Source organism: Xiphias gladius, chromosome 7 (genome assembly GCF_016859285.1).
Source record: "Xiphias gladius isolate SHS-SW01 ecotype Sanya breed wild chromosome 7, ASM1685928v1, whole genome shotgun sequence".
In the NCBI taxonomy this organism is placed as follows: domain Eukaryota; kingdom Metazoa; phylum Chordata; class Actinopteri; order Istiophoriformes; family Xiphiidae; genus Xiphias; species Xiphias gladius.
Window position 1 is genome coordinate 1,494,937 of NC_053406.1, and position 20,862 is coordinate 1,515,798.

Below are 20,862 nucleotides of genomic sequence, written 5' to 3' on the forward strand. Positions count from 1 at the left end.
AGTTCCCTGTCAGTTTTTGTTCAACTTAATGATCGGGTTGCCAGGTTTGTACTAATCTCTATTCACCTAAATAGCCCTTCCTATCCCTCCTATAGATTTATCAGGGATAGGAAGTGGCATCTCAGTGCCGGGATGCCAGGTTTGCACCATTTCTCTGACAGCCATATAACCTCTTTCTATTTCTGGTACTGGCACCGGGATGCAAGATTTGCACAATCCGTTTCGTATCCCTGGTAAATCTAACATTACTCACACCACGATGCCAGGTTGTTACTCCATTTATATCAGGCATCTGTGATTGGAACCAGGTTGTCAGTTCCTTTATTCTCCACCAATGTAATTAAAAAAAAAAAAGTCTTGTGCTTTTATTCATATCTCACTTGTTTCACATAGAGCAGCATCCTATTTTCAGTAAAGGGACAGGGTTACCAGCTATTCATTCAGGTTGCTTCCTTCATTACAGCTACTGTCTTTTTCACCGGGTTGCCAGTTACTTATTCTGCCATTTTCCCTCCAGTCAGCACTGGAAAGTAGTTTTCCAGTTAACCTATTTAGTTAATCTCTGCAACCTCATGCTGTCCATTTCGAGTACCAGCACCAGGCAGCCAGTCTCTGATTCAGCTATTCTTCCTTCACTTTGGAAACTCCTGCTGCTTCTATTACAAACATCATGTTACTAGTTATAAATCCAACTGATGTCTTTGTTCCAGCAACCCAGTCTTTTGCCATTACTGCCACCAGGTTGCTAGTTCTTTCCAGTTATTCATCCAGCATCATCCTACTGTCACTGGCATGAGGTTGTCAGTAACTAATTTGGCTAATCTCACCTCACTTCAGCAGCCTCCTGTGGTTTCTGTCAGCAGCACCAGGTTTCCTGTTATCTATTCTGCTATTCTAGCCTCAATTCAGTAACCTCATGCTGGTTCTGTTACTAATACCAGGTTGCCAGTTACTCATGCGGTTATTCTCTCCTCATTTCAGTAACCTCACACTCTGCGCACTACCAACTCGAAGTTGTAAGTTAGTCATTCAGTCATTCTTGCCTCACCATGTTTCTGTTACTAGTATCAGTACTGAGATGGTAGTTACTCATTCAGCTACCCTCCCCTTTCCAGTAACCTAGACCTATTTATATTACAGGTGGTTGCTGGTTATTTATTCATCTACTGTTCTCATCTTTAACTCCTCGCCATCTTAGTTACCGCCACTGAGTCGCCAGTAAGCCATTTGACTATTTTTGCCTCACTTCAGTAACTTTATACAGTCACTGACATCAGGCTGCCAGTTACCAATTCAGCTAACCTAACTATCTGCCATTTTTGTTAGTGGCATCAGGTCACTAGATACTCATTTGGCCATTCTCAACTCATGTCAGAAACTTCCTGCTGCATACACCAGATTTACAGCCATACATTTGACTAATCTCCTTGTTTCATTAACCTTGATCCATTACTGGCATTGGGATGCCATATTTTCTTCATCTGCTCTCCTCGCAGTCCCAGAACTTGCTACTGGCTCTGTTAGTGGCACAGGTTTGCCAGTCAGTCATCCAGATATTTGTGCCTCACTTCAGTAACTTTCTACTGCTACTCACACTGGGATGCCAGTTACTACCTTGGCTAATCTTACCTCACTTCAGTAGCTTCTTGCCCTTTTTGTTTGTTTATTTTTGTCTTACAGTGTCTTACTTTTCCATTAGTGACACCAGGTTTACAGTTAACAGTTATTCATTATTTATTCTAATTTCAGCAATCTGACACAATTTCTGTTACCAGCTAACCAGTAATTGATAGCAAGTAATTCATCCAGCTATTCTCGCCTTACTTCAACAACTAGCTGCTATTTTTCGAGCACAACCCACCAGTTACCAGAATTAGCGAATCCCCCCTCCTGTCAGTAGCTTTATGTTATTCCTTTAGTGGCACCGGGGTGCCGGTTACAAAACGGCTATTCTTCCTTCCCTTCGATAACTCTGTTCTCATCGCACTTTGGTAAGTGGCAGCGGGTTGCCAGATACCTGTTCAGCTATTCTACTTCATTTCAACAATCAATCTCCTCAGCAAACAATCTCCTTCTGTTTTTGTTTCTAGCACTGGGTTGCCAGGTACCCATTTAGCTATAATCTCCTCCTGTATCCATTACCGGCACCAGGTTGCCAGTCACTGATTCGGCTATGCTATCTCATCTCAGCAATCCCCTTCTTTTTCAGTTACCGCCACCGGGCTGTCAGGTACACACTAGACTATTCTATCTCATCTCAGCAATCTCCTCCTGTTTCTGCCAGTGGAACCGGGATGCCAAGCACCCATTCAACCACTCTACCTCATCCCAGATATCTTCTTCTGTTTATGTTACTGGCACCCATTTGCCAGTTCCCCATACTATACACTCATTTCACAAACCTCCTCCCGTTAATACAAGCACATGGATGCCAGGTTCTTGGGCAACTCCAATACGCTAGTATTTCTGTGATTACCCACTTTGGAATGCCTGTCCTTAGTTCTGTTGCTACTATTACCTCCCACCAATTTCCCGATCAATCTAAGAGCCAAGAATGCCAGTTTCCAGCCCATGGAGCTGGTTTTGGGGGATTTTAAGGCAGAAAACGGTTCTCTAACGATTGACTTACTGACATCACTAAATCTTAAATGTTCCTGCTGTCTTATTTGGTTCCCTCTGGCATTCTGAGTTTAATTCTACATACACCAAATTTATCTATCTTGCATTCACTGCAGTTTAGACCTTCAACATATTTCAGAAGAGTGCATCTTTTCATGCTAAATAAGCAATTCAACCAGATCGGCAATCTACTTTGAGGTACCATTTCAAACTAATGCTGCACCTCACTAGCTTTAAACATATTTCGTACAATCCAGATTTCCAAGGTGCCTCCCCATCCAACCTATTGATTGGGACAGAGCACCGCTACATGGACACCAGTTTTCGTTAGCTTCTCACTTCAGCAAGATCAAACCAGTCTCTTCAAAAATCATTCTCCGGTCCCTCCTTCCTCATCAAATCTGCTGGGTCAATTGCCAGCCAAGAAGTCCCAGATATCTTAATTAAAATCATGGCCTGCCAGCCATCCCAAGCCTATCAACCATACATAGGTGTCAAGACCTGTATAATGGTCAGTTGTCTCTGTATCCTCAAGAAGGCTTCTGGGGGCCTGCCAATCACAGAAGCAGTGGTAGATCCATCCAGAAGCTAACCCCCACACTACATCCATCATCCTGCTCCACCATCCCATTTATCATTCTCATCCACCAAATGCTACTCATACATTTTATCTGAAATAAACAATTGATTTGCATCTCATTTGATGGTGTAGTCTTTGCTAGTGAAATTAACGTATAATTGTAATTAAAGGTGTCACTTATTCCTCAATTCATTTTTGATGCCAGAAAGAGGTTTACTGATCGTCTGACCAACATAACAGTCACAGAAACAAATAGTAATATATATATTCTTGGACCAGTTCCCACTGCAGTTTAAGTGTAATTGAAAACTGCATACTTGGCAAAATGGGAAAATTCGCTCTTATATGATGTACATTGATTTAAATATTCAAAGTAGTATTAGTGAGTGACAGTCAACTATCACAAGTGAAAGTATATGTTATACATGTCGAGGTAAGGTTTTCACTTCAAAAACTTAGTGTGACTCATTGTTGGAACTAAATTCACAATCAGTGTTTCATTGAGTAATCAGATCACGATGAAAAAGAGAATCTCAGTAATCATGCACACAATATCACCTGCGTTGTAATCATGTTCACTCATATTGAGTAATTGTACAACAGTGTGAAAATTTGAACAAAAATGGAAACATTGCAGAAGACAATGCTGATCAAAAGTAACACCTGTATCAGCACAGCAACACAGGTAAAATAATGGCAACAATGATAAATACAGTGCCCAAGTGTATGCTGGTGACAGATACTCCATGTGTGTTTTGATGTTGTGGTGCTCTGACACCCATCTTCGCTGCAGTTAAGCTGAACCTGTGCTCGTTTTGACAAAACGATCAGGTTCAGTTTTGCACACAACTGTGTTTTAAACCCCTGCAAGATCCAGTCTAAGTGGAACCATTCTAAACCACAGTTTCTCTAATAAGATGCTAAGTAACAAAACAACAGCCCCTTGTTGTGTAATGGCTGCCTGCAAACCAAATCAAACCAATTTTCCTTTGGGATGAAAATGTAGCTGAAGAGTATGAGTATATAATATACATATTGTAGCTTAGGTGAAGTGCTGAAAACCACAGACACACAATATACTGTACTGCATATGTCAAGCACATGGTTACAATGTATTATGATATCCACATCAAATTATAAAGAGGGGGCCAAACGGACGTCCAAACAGGCAGAGGGAGTAACAAATACTTGTTTGCAAAACCTAAAAAAAAATATTTTTAAGCTTCTTATGCACACTAATGCAGAGAGCTCATTATGAACATTAGCATTACCTCCTTATCACTATTGACTTAATGTTTTACATATACAGTAGTTTTATATGTTATGTAATTACCGATATGTTTTTAATGATATGTGTTACATTACTTCCCCTCTTCTTTCATATATCTAAGGTCATCTTCACTGCCCCTAATACTGCCTGCTCCACAGACATTAACAACCTCTCTGTAATGCAATACAGGAACTTCAAAAGGTATTTTCACTTTTTGAAAAAAAAAAGCTTCCATTTTTTTTTGTCGCAATGAATTCTAGTTCTCCTAGTTTATTAGCACCACTATGCAGCAAAGTCTTTTGCTACCCAAAATAGAAATATAATGATAAAAACATCCTTAAAACTTGACAAGGACAGAATCTCACTTTGGGGGCACTGCCCAGTGTCTTCTTTTGTTTTTATACAGTGAGATGAATGAATGAGTATATCTAAATGTGTTTGTGTGTGTTTTGTAACAGTCTAGAGATCCACCTAACATCACAACCCTCACTTCAAATCAAAGCCACTGTTGGCAAGTATTGATTTGCCTCAGCTTGTTTCTGACTTGATCTTGTTTCTGCCACATGTAGATGTCACACAATGACAAACACAAACTCCTACACATGTCTTTTCCCTCTCTGTTTGTGCTTCCTCTCAGGAAGAGGGGGCAATTTTTACAGCAGTGAAGCTTTAAGTGGAGCAGAAAATAGACATTGACCTATCTGGTAATATCAGCTTAATCACAGCCCTCTCTGTCGGGAACTACTGTGGACAGAATGTGTGAGGACAGCAAGGAGAGTTACAAGTCTTTGTAAGGTTGAGCGTGTGTGCAGAAATAAATGGTAGGCTACATGTTCATATAACCGCTGAGATTAAACCAAACCATTTGATCTTTTTTGACCATTAGTGACTATTTCACCAAGAGTTTATTCTCTTCTGGCTTGTCTTTGTGCGCTTTCATTTCACGCTATCATTTACATGCTTGTTTTTGGCTAGTTTATTGTGTGTGGATATATCAAAAGACACACCGATAATACAATACAGAGATATTTGAGAGACATTTATTGCTTTTGTTAAACAGAAACTGTGATTAATAAAACTACTCATGACTCATGGTTCCCACTGTTTATGTTGATTGCTCTATTATTTAAAAAGTGGACACACAGTAAGGATCATTGTTCTCCAAGGAGTTAAGGAGAGAAAGGAGATAAAATCAGATAAAGCAGTTAAACGTTCTCATGGTTTTGTTTGTGGTGAAGTTTATTTTTACCGCTATAACAAAAAAAACTGTCTGAAAGCGACTAAAAAATTGCCACATGTGAGGCTTTGAGATACATGCTAACATCAGCATGCTAACATGCTCAAAGTGCAACCCTGTCTCCCAGAAATTATGTTCTTATACTACTAAACTGTTTTTACAATTACTGTACGTTGTGGGGGCACTTCTCACTTGCTGGATTGTGTTCAGAGGCAATGTTTTTTGGTTTTTGTTTGTTTGTTTTGGATTGGATTGGATTACAGAATGGGCCTACTGGGCACAGGCCTTGGGGGCCAATGGGCCTCTGGCCTTCATCTGCAAGATATCCCAGAAAGAGATGCAAAACAGCTACAAAGAGATGCAAAACGATCACAAAGAGATGCAAAATGACCAGGAGGAGACAAAACAACTACAAAGAGATGTGAAACATCTTCAAAGAGATGCAAAATGACCATAAAGAGACAGAACAACCAAAAGCTACACGGGTATTGTGTGTTCTTTTTTTTTTTCAGTGTGAGGGTCTTGCTCCTATGTAGGAGGGGTGAAGGCCTTTTACGTGGCTGTGTCCAGGGGCCCATTGTGTCATAATCCATCCATGATGGCAGCGGAGTTGCGAGGAGGTGATTGGATGGATGTTGGGTGTACAAAGCGCAAGATCGGAGTTCACATCTGCAGTCCAGTCTGTGGTTACAAACAAATTACTTGAAAGTGCCTCTGAAACTCTTTTAGTGGACATGAGGCCTTAATTTTCTGTTGATAAATTACTCTGGATGAAGGTGCCTGTATATAGACATAACAGAATGGAACAGAGGGTTAACAGTATAAACACTAATAAATATCCTGACATGATTTTTGTCTATCCCTTTGCTATTTCCTGCCTCATGAAGACACTATCATTAAAAAGGATTTTGTGATGAATAAAACAAACAAACAAACAAAGGCAAAAGTAATAATTTCCTCAATTCCTCATGGTTTTAACCTTAGAACATGGTTTGGCCAAAATAATTTCCTTGAAGACACCTAATAAGACAGACAGATGAGAGTTATATCTCTTAGGACTGGGATCGTTGTGAAAAATCACAACGTTCTGGCTGTGTGAATGACTTGATAAAAGAGCCAATCCCAGCTCACATAAACCTTTAGACACACCAACATGGATATTGAGGTAATGGATTGCCTTTCACATTCTCATGTCACCAACAAGAAAACAAGCAATTAAGAGTAAAGACTTGTATATTTGTGTAAGTAATAATCAACAATAAGTGTGGTCAAAGAAATACTGTATGTTGCTACAAATGGAAAAATCCATATTGACAACTGTTTATTTTTTGACAGTTCATCATTTCAAAGACATATTGGTAAATATTATATGTAAAGCAACCAACCACATATTATACCAGTATTTGTGGGAGTTTAAAATACTCCCACAAATGTGTCTCCATTACAAAGTCTGTCCAGCAGAGAACGTGATAATTCTATTTTTATACTGTTAAATGTCCTTCTCAGTACATACAGTATGTTGGTCGCAGTGACTAAATATGCCTTTTTGGGCACATGTGCTGATGTTGCAGTTGCTGTTGCTCGTTCTTTTCACCATGGAATAACTCCTTTCATTCAGCTACTTTTTTGAATGCTATCATTCAGCTATGCTCCTGTTGTGCAGCAACTCCACAGTCGCAATTTTTATACTAGCGGATCGCACTGAAGCCGGCTGGATTGGCAACCAGAACAACGGACATCCCCTTAGATATCGGAGAAAGACACACTGAGAATGCAGAGGAAGAACGAAGAGATGAGGGAAGATAGCTGGGTCCCTACAAGACATACTGACGGCCAAGAGCGTCCCTTCTTTCATCATGGGTAACGTGAGATCACTGGACAGTAAGATGGACGAGCTAATAGCCCTTGTGAGGAATCGGAGGGATTTCCGTTAGTGTAGTGTCCAGTGTTTCACAGAGACATTGCTACAGGAAGGTAGTCCGGATCCAATTGCTACCATTGACAGCGTTCAGATGGTTTGGGTGGACAGGATGGAACGTTACTCAGCCCAGACACTGAACTGTTCGCCTGGGGCCGTGTCCATACTACATACCCAGGGAGTTCTCACGTGCCATCTGGGATGCTATTTACATTCTCCCCTCCACTAACATGGCAATCGCGTGTGATGTCATCCACTCTGTTACCACGAGACTCCAGACTCTGCACCCCACTGCTTTCTTCATGATCTATGGGGACTTGAACTGGATAAGACTCTCACCGCTTTCCCTCAGTTTGTGGACTGCACTACCTGAAGAGACAGGACTCCGTACCTGGTTTATTCTAATGTTAAGAGACCTGGAGATTCTACCTTGCACATTATGTTTTGCACATCTACATTTTTAAATTTTTCTATTTACTTGCTGTGTATTTATTATTAGTACTATTTATAGTAGTTTTTACTTTTTTACTTTTTACTTCCCCTTTCCTAACTGTGTTTTATGCAGTTGCATCAAAGTATTCTTCCTTTGGCGATCATTAAAGTTTTTCTGATTCTGATTCTGATAAGTTAAGGCAGCCTGCATTTGGCCCAAGAGGCAAAATTAAGGGCAAAAAAGGTTTCCAAGAACTTGCTGCTGCCCATTACGGTTATTACTGTGAGTAAAAGGTAAAAACTGCAGGCAACACAGATAAGTGGATCAACATTTTCAACTCAGATCTTCTCTCCTCTTTACTATGGTGGTTAGACAGTTTGAAAAAATGTTGAGAGAGTCTTAGTAAGAAAATCAGCCTTAAACAGTGGAAAAGCATCACAAAGTGAACACAACATTCAATTTACTGTGGCAGTTAGAAGCACAGATACCCTAACTTGGCCTGTAGACTGTTCCAGCAGCACTCATCCACATCTGTTTACATCAGACATCCTGGCTAATTTGACCTGGACATTGCCTTCCAATATCCATTCTAAGATACTTTTTCAGGAAGGATGGAGTGTCTATAAAAGTGATGCATGTCCCACCATATCGCAAAATGACCACGAGCCTCCTGCCCTAATGGCATTCAGAAATGACTGCGTAGACACAGGTACACATCCAAAAGTTCACGTGTGTGCGCGCATCACACACACACACACACACACACACACACACACACACACACACACACACACACACACACACACACGCATACACACATACACACAAACACAAAACCACTCACACACACAACTGTGACTCCTCAGCCCCTCCCACCACAGAAGTGAAGCCTTTTAATTATCTGCTGATTACCTGTTAGATCACCTTAGCTAATGGAGAGCAGCTCCCCAGGGAGTCATCCAATCTAACTCTCATCACACACAATGGGCTCCTCTTCACTGGAGAGGATAGCCTCTGTGTGTGTGTGTGTGTGACAGAGAGAGAGAGGTATGTAGTGGATGTATGTGTGTGTGAAAGAGAGAGAGAGACAGAAAGAGAGAGTCCCTTTGAGGCAGATGCTGAGATTAGTACTGAAAATAGCCGTCTATTTATTCTTTCATACACTAAATTACCATCACAACCAGCTCCTCGTGCACACACACACACACGCACGCACGCACGCACGCACGCACGCACGCACGCACACACACACACACACACACACACACACTATAGAGCACTTGTGTAATCTTATTTTTGTGGCAGGCTTCCATTTTCATGAGAGTTGTCATTCAGATCATCACAGATTATTCTGCAACTTGCTTCCATGCAGCACAGAACCACCGAATTCAACATTTTAGCATTTATTGTTTTCTCTGTTCATTTTCTCTGTGTTTATTGTTCTGGTCCAGTTTTATAACTGTATATTGAAATGGTGTACCTGAAGTAAATGAAATGCCAAAATGCTGTGTAATAGTAGCAGGATTTCATAACAGCTTCCCAAAATCTGCACGTTTACAATCTATAGAAGGGCAATCTATAGAATTAAAAGTAGTAAGAGGTAAGTCCTGCTGGAGTTTCTTCTCAGGCAGCAGGGGAACAGGACATGGTTAAGCTCCCCTTTATCAGTGAGTCTTAAAAGAAGCCGTTAGTTAGGGTTCCAGGAGTGACATTCTTTACTAGAAAAAATGACAGAAGGGACTGTATCAGGATTTGTTATTCCAAGAAGAATTCATCATATATGGGTTCATGGTTGGACCAGTCTTAGAGGATTTGAAGACGAATTCTTTTGAAAGGCTCTAGATGGCACCTAATAAAGAGGTTCCCAGCATTTAAACTGGGTTCCCTTTGTCTCTAGCTGATTGCGGCGCATCACTTCCAGGATTCACATTCTCCAAGTTATTATTTCATTGCCATCATATCAATAATTTAAGATTATCAACCGAATAGTTTCAACAGGACTTTCAGTAGCCTACATGGATCAAGAAACTCATGAAAAATGAGGTGTGTCAGATTAGTGTACAGCTGTTTTTTATATTTAAGAGACTGTCCTTCCCTAAAAAACTACCAAATAGATTGCCTGTGCAAACTGCTTATGATGATGTCATTTTTTATTGCATTGGTAGTAATTATTATGGGAGCAAATGTGGAAGTCAGGTGACTCAGTCATCATTGTTTCTTTTGACCATGACTGTTCCACAACCTTAACTGTATGTTTATTATTATAACCATGATTATGAAGGTCCTCTAGCCTTAATGAAGTACTTTTTTTTAACCCAAACTAAGATCTTTCCCGAAACCTAGCCAAGTTGTTTTTGTACCTAAACCTAACCTAACCATGGCCATTCCATAAGCTTAACTGCATTTATTATTGTAACCACAACAAAGAAATTCCAGTACACCTGCCACCAAAGGGGCACTATTTCATTAGACACTCCTCTGGCTGGAGGACATGTTGATATTTAATCAACATTTAGATAAATATAAGTATCTGATCAGAGTTGGAATCAGCAGATACCCACTTGTTTCATTTTAAAGCTTTATTAACCGATTTTTTTGGCCATTTGGGGGCAACAAGCTGTAATCACTTTGACACATTGTCACCTTCTAAGTTGTAATGGCTAATATGTTCGCAAACTGTGGTTAATTTACACTTCAAACAGACATGGAGCAACTATAGCATTCATTTAGAATCGTATTTGTGGGCACTGGATGAATGCAAGTCCAATATTCACTCTTATTTTAGCTCTGTTTTGGTCTCCATCAACTCCTGAGGGAAATATCTGGTTCTTTAGCTGCTAAATTCTCCATTATGTTCACTATACATGTTAACATGCTCATTTGTCTGCCATGCTGGGTGTGTTGTGTAAGGTGCGTTGCCTACTGCAGCTGGAAACAACACTTATGAAAGTGGAGAGAGTGAATCAACAGTAAAAATAAATAGAGTTGCAAGCCAGAAAAATAAAACTATGAAGTGAAAGACACTAAGATATTGTGTAGAACTGATGGGAACTGCAGAGTCAGGTCATAATTTTCTGTAGGTTCATCATTACAAGTGACCCTTGTCACATTGCATTGTCATTTGACCCACTGTTAATAGAAAATATTTAATAAAGCAGCTCTAGGTATTGCTTACGCATACTTCCTTATCACTTCATAAATGTTTTATGTTGGTTAAATTTTCTGTTTTATCAAGACAACTCCTTTTCATGCATTTCCAGACTTTCAGATCTTTGAAGTAGAGGTGTTCACTACATTAATGAAGAAATCTTTTAAAAATGGAATTTTCAAGCTGAGTTGAGTATACTGAATCATTGGTGTCACTCATTGATTCAGTAGCTTTTAGCAGGGAGGATCCCCCTCATTAGAGACTGAAAGCATCATTGTCATTTGAGCTGTGATATACTCTACGTTACTGTAAAACTACAAAGTACACAAAAATTCCTTTTATCTTTATGTGATTACTCAGCCAATAACTTTACAAATAATAATTATAGAAGCCCAGTCTTTCATTTAACTGAACAAAACAGTTCAATGCAGCAAAGGACTGATTTTATTTCAATGCAAGGCTAAACTGAAGACAGAAGCAGAGCCTTAACAACATGGCGTCATGGTGCTTACTCAAGTACATACTGATGTACACTTGAATGATGATGCAATTACTAATTTTTGAAAATAAAATGAACTCCATAGACAGTGACTGCAAACCTCTGTACAGAACCCAACAAAATACTTTGAATCAGTAAAGCTATTTGCATTTTTCATTACTATTTTCTAGAAAAATTTTTGCATTCCATTAACGCATATGTTGAATGAAACTGAATAAAAGAATATTCTGACCCTTAATAATGCTTACTAGCAGAATGTATAATCGATATATGTATATAGATGATATATAAATAAAATTAAGGATTCCTGTGATGCCAAATACAAAAAATCAGCTATAGGCAATGGAGGGATGTAGTCGAAGATACTGTTGTGCATAACAAAATTGGACCCCAGAGGGATGACTAAAAGTTTTTTCAGACCAGCAAATTCTCCAAATTAAATGAAAAAAGGCATTGTTTGTCAATACCTTCTAGATCAACGCATAGAAGCAGTTTTTGATCTGACACGCCTATCAGCAGGACCACATCATTTGTCTGTGCCTTCCAAAATTATTATAAATCAGTGTTAAGTAAGTCTGTTTTATGATGTGACTGCGCTAAAGCTTTTCGGTAAGAGAAACAACTTGGTTAGGTTTAGATAGAGATCACGGTATGGGTTATAATTCTAACTTTGGTAAGGCTACGGGATCTTCGTTGTCATGGTTATAATAATAGCCATGTGGTTAAGTTTATGGAATGATCATGCTTTACAAAAAACACTGACTCGCAGATGGTAACAGGAAACGAACATTAGTCATGTGATGTTGAGGACTGTGTCACTTGATGTAAACAGATGTCGCTTTGGCGCATTTGCTGAAATTGCTGACTGTTTTTCTTCTTTGGATGATGACAACGAGGGCAGCAGTTTTAGCAGTATCATGATTTGATAAGTCAGTGTAGAGAGGCAAGTAAATGCAAATGGTTTCAAATTTCCTCCTATCACTGTAAATGTAGAGACAAAAGGAAAAGGGAGAGAAGCTGGAGGATAGCAGAAAACAATGTAGTTTGTAACACACACATATTTATGCTCTCGACACCAACACATGTTGTACGAATACGTGAGGTGAATAAATGAGGAGTAAACCAACAGTCAAGGGGTCAAAATTTGTGCCAATAAAGGTGGGAAAAGGGTAAAAATCGATTTAACACTTTTGTAGAAATTCAAATGTGATCGTGTGTTTTTGTTGCTAATGTGACTATGACTTTAATCTTTATTCAGCAGCTGTGTCACAGTGATTAGCCATATATAAAGCTTACAATCCATGCAAACCTCTCACCCAGCATGGAATAAAAGCTGAGTACCACCTGCTGTTTAGTCACATGTGACTGGTCAGGCTCTCTCTTCATGCATTTCACTAAGAACAAGAGAAACTGAGTGGGCTGGCACTGAAAGGGTGTGGCGTCATTGACGACATTCCTTCTGGCATCACATGACCACATTGCCATCTCCTTTAGGTGCCAGTGTTCACTCTTCTTCTCAGTGTCATTCCAATCATACTTGTGGTAAAGCACCTCAGTTTTACCAAAAAACAAGAGGACAAAACAAAAACCTAATGAGGATGTAACCTTAAAGCCACAATTTCCTGACATCCTAATCCAGACAAAAAAAGGCTGTGCCTGGCACTGGGGGCTATAGGTTACAGAGTATCGCCCCTGGCCAGGGACAGAATTAAAGAGACGTTTCCACCATATTCCCTCATCAGGGATAGCCTGGCCTGCCATCAGAGTAATAGTGCTACAAACACAGCAGCATACAGAGATGAGAGAGAAGGTTTCCCAAAGATGCCCGACTGCAGCATCAAACAAGAAAGACACACGGGACAAGAGATAGAGGAGAAAGAGAGAGGGAGTGAGAGAGGGAGGGAGGGGGAGGCCCTGGAGTGGTGCCAAGTTCCCAAGGTAGTGTACAAGTATCTTTAGAAGCCGGCCGTCTTGTTAGCTAATACATTACACCAATCACGACCGGCTATCTTAAGCTACAATTAATCTGTGCGCTGGCACAGGCTGATAGGACAGCAACATGCTGTTTCTTAATTAAAAGCAAACGGATTAAAAATGATTAATAACGGTATTAAATATTCTCATGGACTACAAGCGTGGGGAAATCGGGGGGCTTTCTTATGCGGGCTTAAAACGAAGAAGTCATTAACGGCGGGCCCAATCTCCCTAAGCCAGGGCTTTACTTTGTTTGGGATCACAAGTTGCTTACTTCATGAATATGCATTTTGCCCCTATCAAGTCGAGACCAAAAGGCAATATCGTGGTGTGGCTGTGGTGTGGTATTTTTCCCCTCAGTGACTGTGAAACTTCGAGTTTTTGATTTGTGACATTTCTTGGTCTGCCTTTGTAGCTGAGGCCTCAGTGTTAACTGCTTCCTGGCCAGATGCTGCCTGGCTCTGATGACAAATGTTTGGTTTTTCTGTTCATATAAAAGCATGAATAGGTATGCGATGTGTGGATTGATATTGAATGTTTTTGCATGTGTATTTAAAAGGTTCCTCTCTACAGCTACATAAAAAACTTACAAAATCCATTTTAACGTAAAGGCAGTAGAAAGGTACTGGAATACTGATATTGGACCATTCCGTAAAACCCTGCATTACATTCAGTGGCATTTTTTACATCTATCATTTAATGCCAGTGTGAATGCCAGTGTAATTTAAAAAATCTCTCCACAACATCTGCACATGACAACTACAGCATGACTAATGTTACAGAAAGATTGTGGTTATGGAAAATAATCTTTGGTCTTTGGTATTGTTAGATTTAGGCAAGTAAAACACTTAGGTGTGGTTAGGGGGAGATCTAGCACTACAGTTTTAAAAGGTAAGGGTTATGATTAGCTTTAAAAGGAAAACATTAATGGTTGGATTGTGGCTGGACACAAAATGCGGGCTCCCACACGAAAGTCAGGTGTGCTACACACAAATAACCACTGTGACCTCCACACCATTACTTTCGGCTTCTATGTAAAGGACACACTACTTCCTGCATTGGCCCTGAATCGAAACAGTATGCTCAGTCAGTACAAGTTGGTCATCCTGCCTTAAAATGCTAACCCATTTTCAGTCTTAACTACATTTACAACATGGCACTCATGACATTCAGAACAGTTGCAGTTAGAGGTGGAAATATTAATCACTTTGTAAATTCAAATCATTTTGTTACGTTAAGATCAAAGATTCATAGTCACTACTGACTAGTGTGTTGACTTTCACTTTTCTAAACTAAGCAATTGCACCACAATTCAAAGGCACACCACACAGAAGTTAGAGAATGCTGTTGAGAATGCTATAAGTCTGTTTTAACATTGTGACGTGCTGCTTCTGACTGTCTTCAGTAGTAACTTCAGTTTTTTTGCCATTCGGGCCTGTTTCTTTCAGTTTAGTATTAAAGGCCTATACAAGTGCTGTTTATAGGGTTACAGTTTTTTCTGATTGTTTAGGCACCATCCTTGAAACCATAGGCTATTTTCTTTGCAAAACCGTACACTCTAACCATAAAACCTCACACCAAACCACCAGAACATTATACATCTTATGCAAAAGCAAAAAACTCTCGCAAAACTCTTTAAACTCTTTTTAAAAAATGTGTTTTTTGATCAATACAGTACACACAAGCCATCATTTTAACAAGCACACGAAGCACAAACTACGCACTAATAGTATAAAAAAAGAGTTGCAGCTTTTGCTTTTTCTGTGTGCAGGGCATTGCAGTTTGCAATAAAGTTGTGTCATACATGTAGTATGACAAAACTGTGTAAAATATGGACCTAGTGGGCAGCTGTGGCTGTGGAGGTAGAGCGGGTCGTCCACTAAACCCCAAATTGCCCCTGAATTTATCATGTGTGTGTGTTTAGAAAGTGCTGTTTGTACAGGAAATTGCTGTATGAATGTGTCTGTGAATAGTTGAATGGGGCATGTAGAGTGAAGCACTTTGAGTGGTAAATAAGACTAGAAAAGCGCTAAAGAAGTGCAGCCCATCTATTATCTGTATCCTGAACATAACATACTAACCATACAAATAAGGGGGGAAAGTTTTTTTTTCCAAAATATTTTAACACTCTTCAAACAACAAAAGTGCAATAGATGAAAACAATTGTGCTGGAAAAAAAAGAACAGAAAAAAATTTGGCTAAATATCACCTTCTTTGTGGGCCTGGCCATAAGACTTCTTGATAAGTCTTGAGATAGGCAGCGTGGAAAGTATTGCCTGGAGTATTGCCTGGAGACCTGGCATGACGCATGACCCCTGATTGATGTCTCCACAAGCCTCCTCCATTGCCTGTAGAAGGGGTATGCATTGGTGGGGCTGGCAATCATACACCTTCCAGTGCAGAGAAGAATTCTTCAATAGGATTCAAGAACGGAGCTTATGGGGGGATACTGAATGTAATGAAAATTGGGTGACCTGTTAACCAATCGCGGACAAAAGCAGTCCAATGCAAACTAACACTGTCCCAGATGATAATGTCCCCAGGCTGCTCTGGCCCCTGGTCATTAGGAATTAGTTTATGGATGGTGTACAAAAATGTGACAATGTGTGCAGTGTTGTATGGGCCTAGGATTACATGACGGTGAAGGCCGCTGTTTTCACTCCCACATTGTTATGTTGCCACAGTACAAAAAGACAAGGATCAGTCAATATGATGTAGCACCATACACTCCCAGATCCAGTACCAATGATAGGATAGCATAGCTTACCTGCACATATTCATGTCTCAGTTGTTTCACAAGGACTGAGTTTCGGAGAGGGACTCACTCCGCTGACGTTTTGGAATATGGTGTAATTCGCTGTTATGTGGTCCTGCAGTTCTCTGAGTCTGATGCAATTATTTTCAATGACCATATTTACAATGTGGGTTTCCTGCTGTGGACAGTCGGCCTTTTCCACCATATACTGGTTTTCTTACAGTTCTGTAAAAACATTTGAATGGTTTTAGTGACAGATCCTTCTCATTATGAAAGTACAGTGCATATTACTATACCAGTAAGACTTCAGCACTTACAGTCATTTACTTACATCTTATTTCGAAATATCCAGATGGATACATGAATCAGTATAGTGGCTCAGATTTGGTTGAACCCATTGCCCAGCCTCCCTCATGCTCATCCCATGGTTGACAATATGGTCAACCACAGTTGCACTGATTTCACCAGTTATTGTGTACCTGACTCCCCTTCTTCTTCCTCTTCCCTGTCTTCTCCTTCTTCCCAGTCCTACCTCCCCTCTTCCTTCTCCTCCTCCTTCTCTTACTTCTTCACACCCTTGTCCCTGTCTTCCTCTTCCTCCTCCTCGTCCTCTAGTTTTCACCCTTCTTACTCTCTGTCCAATATTGGCCTCCATTGTTGTGCAAATCAGATGTTTACCTTTGGCGTATTAATAGTGTTCAAGCTCTGATTTGTAAGTGAACTCATTATCTAAACATTTTTCACCTGTCAATGTGGAAAGGCAATTGGCAAAATAGTGTAGCAATGTAGAGACCAATGTTTACAGTTTTGCTATAAGTGTGGTATTATATTGCAAACTGAATGTAAAGCAGAGAATGTGCATTCGGTTTGGCACACTTGGTAAATGCACTGTCTAAAAGTGTAAATGGTGCCACAAGAATCCCTGCCAGTGTTTAAGCATTCAGAAAAAAACGCTCATAATAGCTCAGCGGCTATGTATTGGTAACATACAGACAGGTGACAAATTAAAGGAAAAACCTGAATAAATGGACATTTGAGAGTTCAGAGATGTGGAAAAAGATGATATGGTCAGATGAGTCATCCTTCACCATATTCTCAGCAAGTGAGTGAATGCAAGTGTGGCATAAACCAAGAGAACCGTACAGGCCTGAATGCTTGACCCCTTCAGTGAGGGGATCCAGTAGCTCTGTAATGCTATGGGGGACATTTTGCTGGCGGGGTTCGGGTCCAATTGTCCCCTTAGAGGGAAGGGTCACTGGAAATCAATACTATCCTGATGGGACTGATCTCTTCCAGGATGACAATGCCCCCATCCAGAAATGGACTGCACTTACATAGTGCTTTTCTAGTCTTATCGACCACTCAAAGCGCTTTACACTACTGCCACATTCACCCATTCACACACACATTCATACAGCACTCTTTTATATATATACTGTGCTTTCCACACACACACACACACACACACACACACACACACACACACACACACACACACACACACACACACACACACACACACACACACACACACACTGATGATACATGGGGGCAATGTGGGGTTCAGTAGCTGGAGTCGGGGATCAAACCACCGTCCTTCCGGTTAGTGGACGACCCGCTCTACCTCCTGAGCCACAGCCGCACCACGAGGGGCACAAGGGGTCACTGAAGGGTTTGATGAGTATGAAAATGATGTGAATCGTATCCTGTGGACTTCACAGTCACCGGATCTCAACCCAATTGAACACCTATGGGAGATTTTGAACTGATGTGTCAGACAGTGCTCTCCACCACCATCATCAAAACACCGAATGAAGGAAAATCTCTCGGAAGAATGGTGTTCCATCCCACCAGTAGAGTTCCAAAGACTTGTAGATTCAATGCCAAGGTGCACTGAAGATACGTTATGTTGTTTTTTCCTTTAATTTGTCCCCTGTCTGTAGTTACGGTTTCTATGTTTTTTCAGTCTTTTGACAAACCCACAAACCAAGATGTACAATGGGGTCCACTGGGGACCACTTTCCCATTCATGGGAAAATCTGTTTGAGCACATAGTTAACAGCTTGACTGAAGTTTGTTGGCAAGAAAACTGTCAAATTTAGAAATAGTGATACAGCACAAATTCTCAGGTGTAATCCCAACCTAGTATAATTGGCAAACATATGTTCTTAACTCAATTTAAGACACATTTTTAGAAAAGATGCATCCGGATACTGCTTTTTGTACATATCAGTCAAGACACTGAAATAAATTTTCATACAAGTCTGAATTTTTCATAAGATTGAGCAGAACTGTTAAAAACCTCAAAAAATCCATATTGGCAGAACCCAGGTTTCTGCATATGCTTACTTGTAATATATATGTCAGTATGGGAGCGATACGTTCTGTACCAAACTAATCACCATGACACCTGAACATAATTTCGTTATTTAGTTCCCAGCCCTTTACATGAGTCAGGAAAGCCCTTCTCCCTCCAACTAGAGGCTGTGAATAGCATCATTGTGAGCCTGCGATTACAATTACTGCTTCTAAATTCAGCATTGCTGTAATCAGGCCCTCTGGTTCTGTGTAATTTAAATACTTATGGCTTGTGTCCAATGGCTCCTGTGCCAAGCCCAATGTTAGTTGTAATTGACCATACAAGCCTTTTCTCCCCTTTTCTCTGCTAATTTCATAAGTGCTATTTTTAAAATGTCAATTATAAAGCAGATTAATGTATCTTAATGTGAGATTAGATGCATTTTGGCGTGAATCACAGGGCAATCACATTGGTTTGATTACATTTCTGCCCCTATTATTGAGTATAAAAGGCCTTTCTGCTCCAGTTTTACATAGCTGAAAGGGCACACTGGTGGATTTTGAATGTCATTCAACCAAACATGCTGCAATTGTTGATATGGTTCCTCTTTGATTATGTCATTTTAGCGGATTTTTTCTTTGCATAACACACATCTACTCACTCACACATACCTTTGTAACAACTCTGAATAAAAACGAGGTGTTGATGTCATTCCAGCGTGAGGTAGACTTATTCTGTGGCTGAGGCTGAATAGAAAGAGGTAGACGGCATCTAGGACACTATTCTGTTAAGAAACCAATTATTTCAATGCTTCTCAAATTGATTTCATTTGCATTAGCTGCCAGGCTCTATCTTTTCCTTGTCCCTGGCCTTTTAACAATCCAAACTCTCTCACCTCTCCTCTTCGTCTTCTTTTTTCCTTATCCTACTTGTCGCATCATTACTACTTTCTATGTTTTGTTGCAGTGTTTTTCCCGTCCTTCTTTCTTCTTCTGTTGCCTTTTTTCAGTTGTAAGTGCAACAGGGTTAGCAAATCAGTCTCTTAATATCGGTCTCATAAATGATTAGTCTCAGAAATGATTAACCACAAATTGTGGAATTTGAATTAATAAATAAAATTGTCAAAATAAATGGAAAAGCCAGATAAATTATTAGTGCTTACATTTACTTATAATTATATTACAACTAGGTTTATAACACCAATGAAATAGAAATATATAATATAAAAATAATAATATAATATAAAAAACAATATAATGAAGGCAATTGGGAGTACTTTGCTTGGCAGAGGATGGCTTCAATGAATACTGCAGCAAAAACAGGCAGGAAAACATTTTATTCCAAAGAAACTATTTATTAAAAAAATTCAAACTAATTATCAAACTAATACTAACCACATACAATCAGTAATGAACAGCAGTGTAATAATCAAGGCACGGATGGTGATATGAGGTAGTGAAGCTAGGTGCACGTATTTTGGTGTAACATTAAATGAGTGTAAAAGTGGATTGAATGCTAGGGTGAGAAAGGAAGCGTGTGTGTGTGTGTGATTGTGTGTGTAGTCCGTGTTTGAGTGCAGCTGCACGCTGAAGAGAGGAGAAGGAGAGACAGAGAGAGAGGCTGTGCGCAGGTGCACAGGTGAGAGGTGTGTGTGTTAAGTATAATACACAAAAGCTAGGTGCCGATGAGAGTAGGGGTGCGCACAGAAAGTGCACGTGAGTGAGAGAGACAAAGGATCTCCAACTCAAGCCTCAATTATACTCCCTTTTCGGACTCGGACACAGACAGCGGCGGACACCACACACAATTAGTTGTTCTTATTATAGTACTTTTCTAGTCCAATTGGAGTCTGCTTAGTTTGGACCATGCGCAGTTGGTACCCTTGTTGCGTAGTAACAAATTGGAGGGTACAAGGACGTCTGCACAGAGCCTCGCTCACACCCTCTAATGACAGAATTTACGCCACCCACACCCTAGCAGACCCTAGCGTACTCGAGGAAGCGGAAAGTATAATACTAGCCTTGAGGTTAGTCCCAACTAGGTCTTCACCCAACGAATCCTATCATACACCCCACTTGAACACTGAATCCCTCCGAGGAGGGGTTTGATGAGATTAGGACAAAGGGGGTT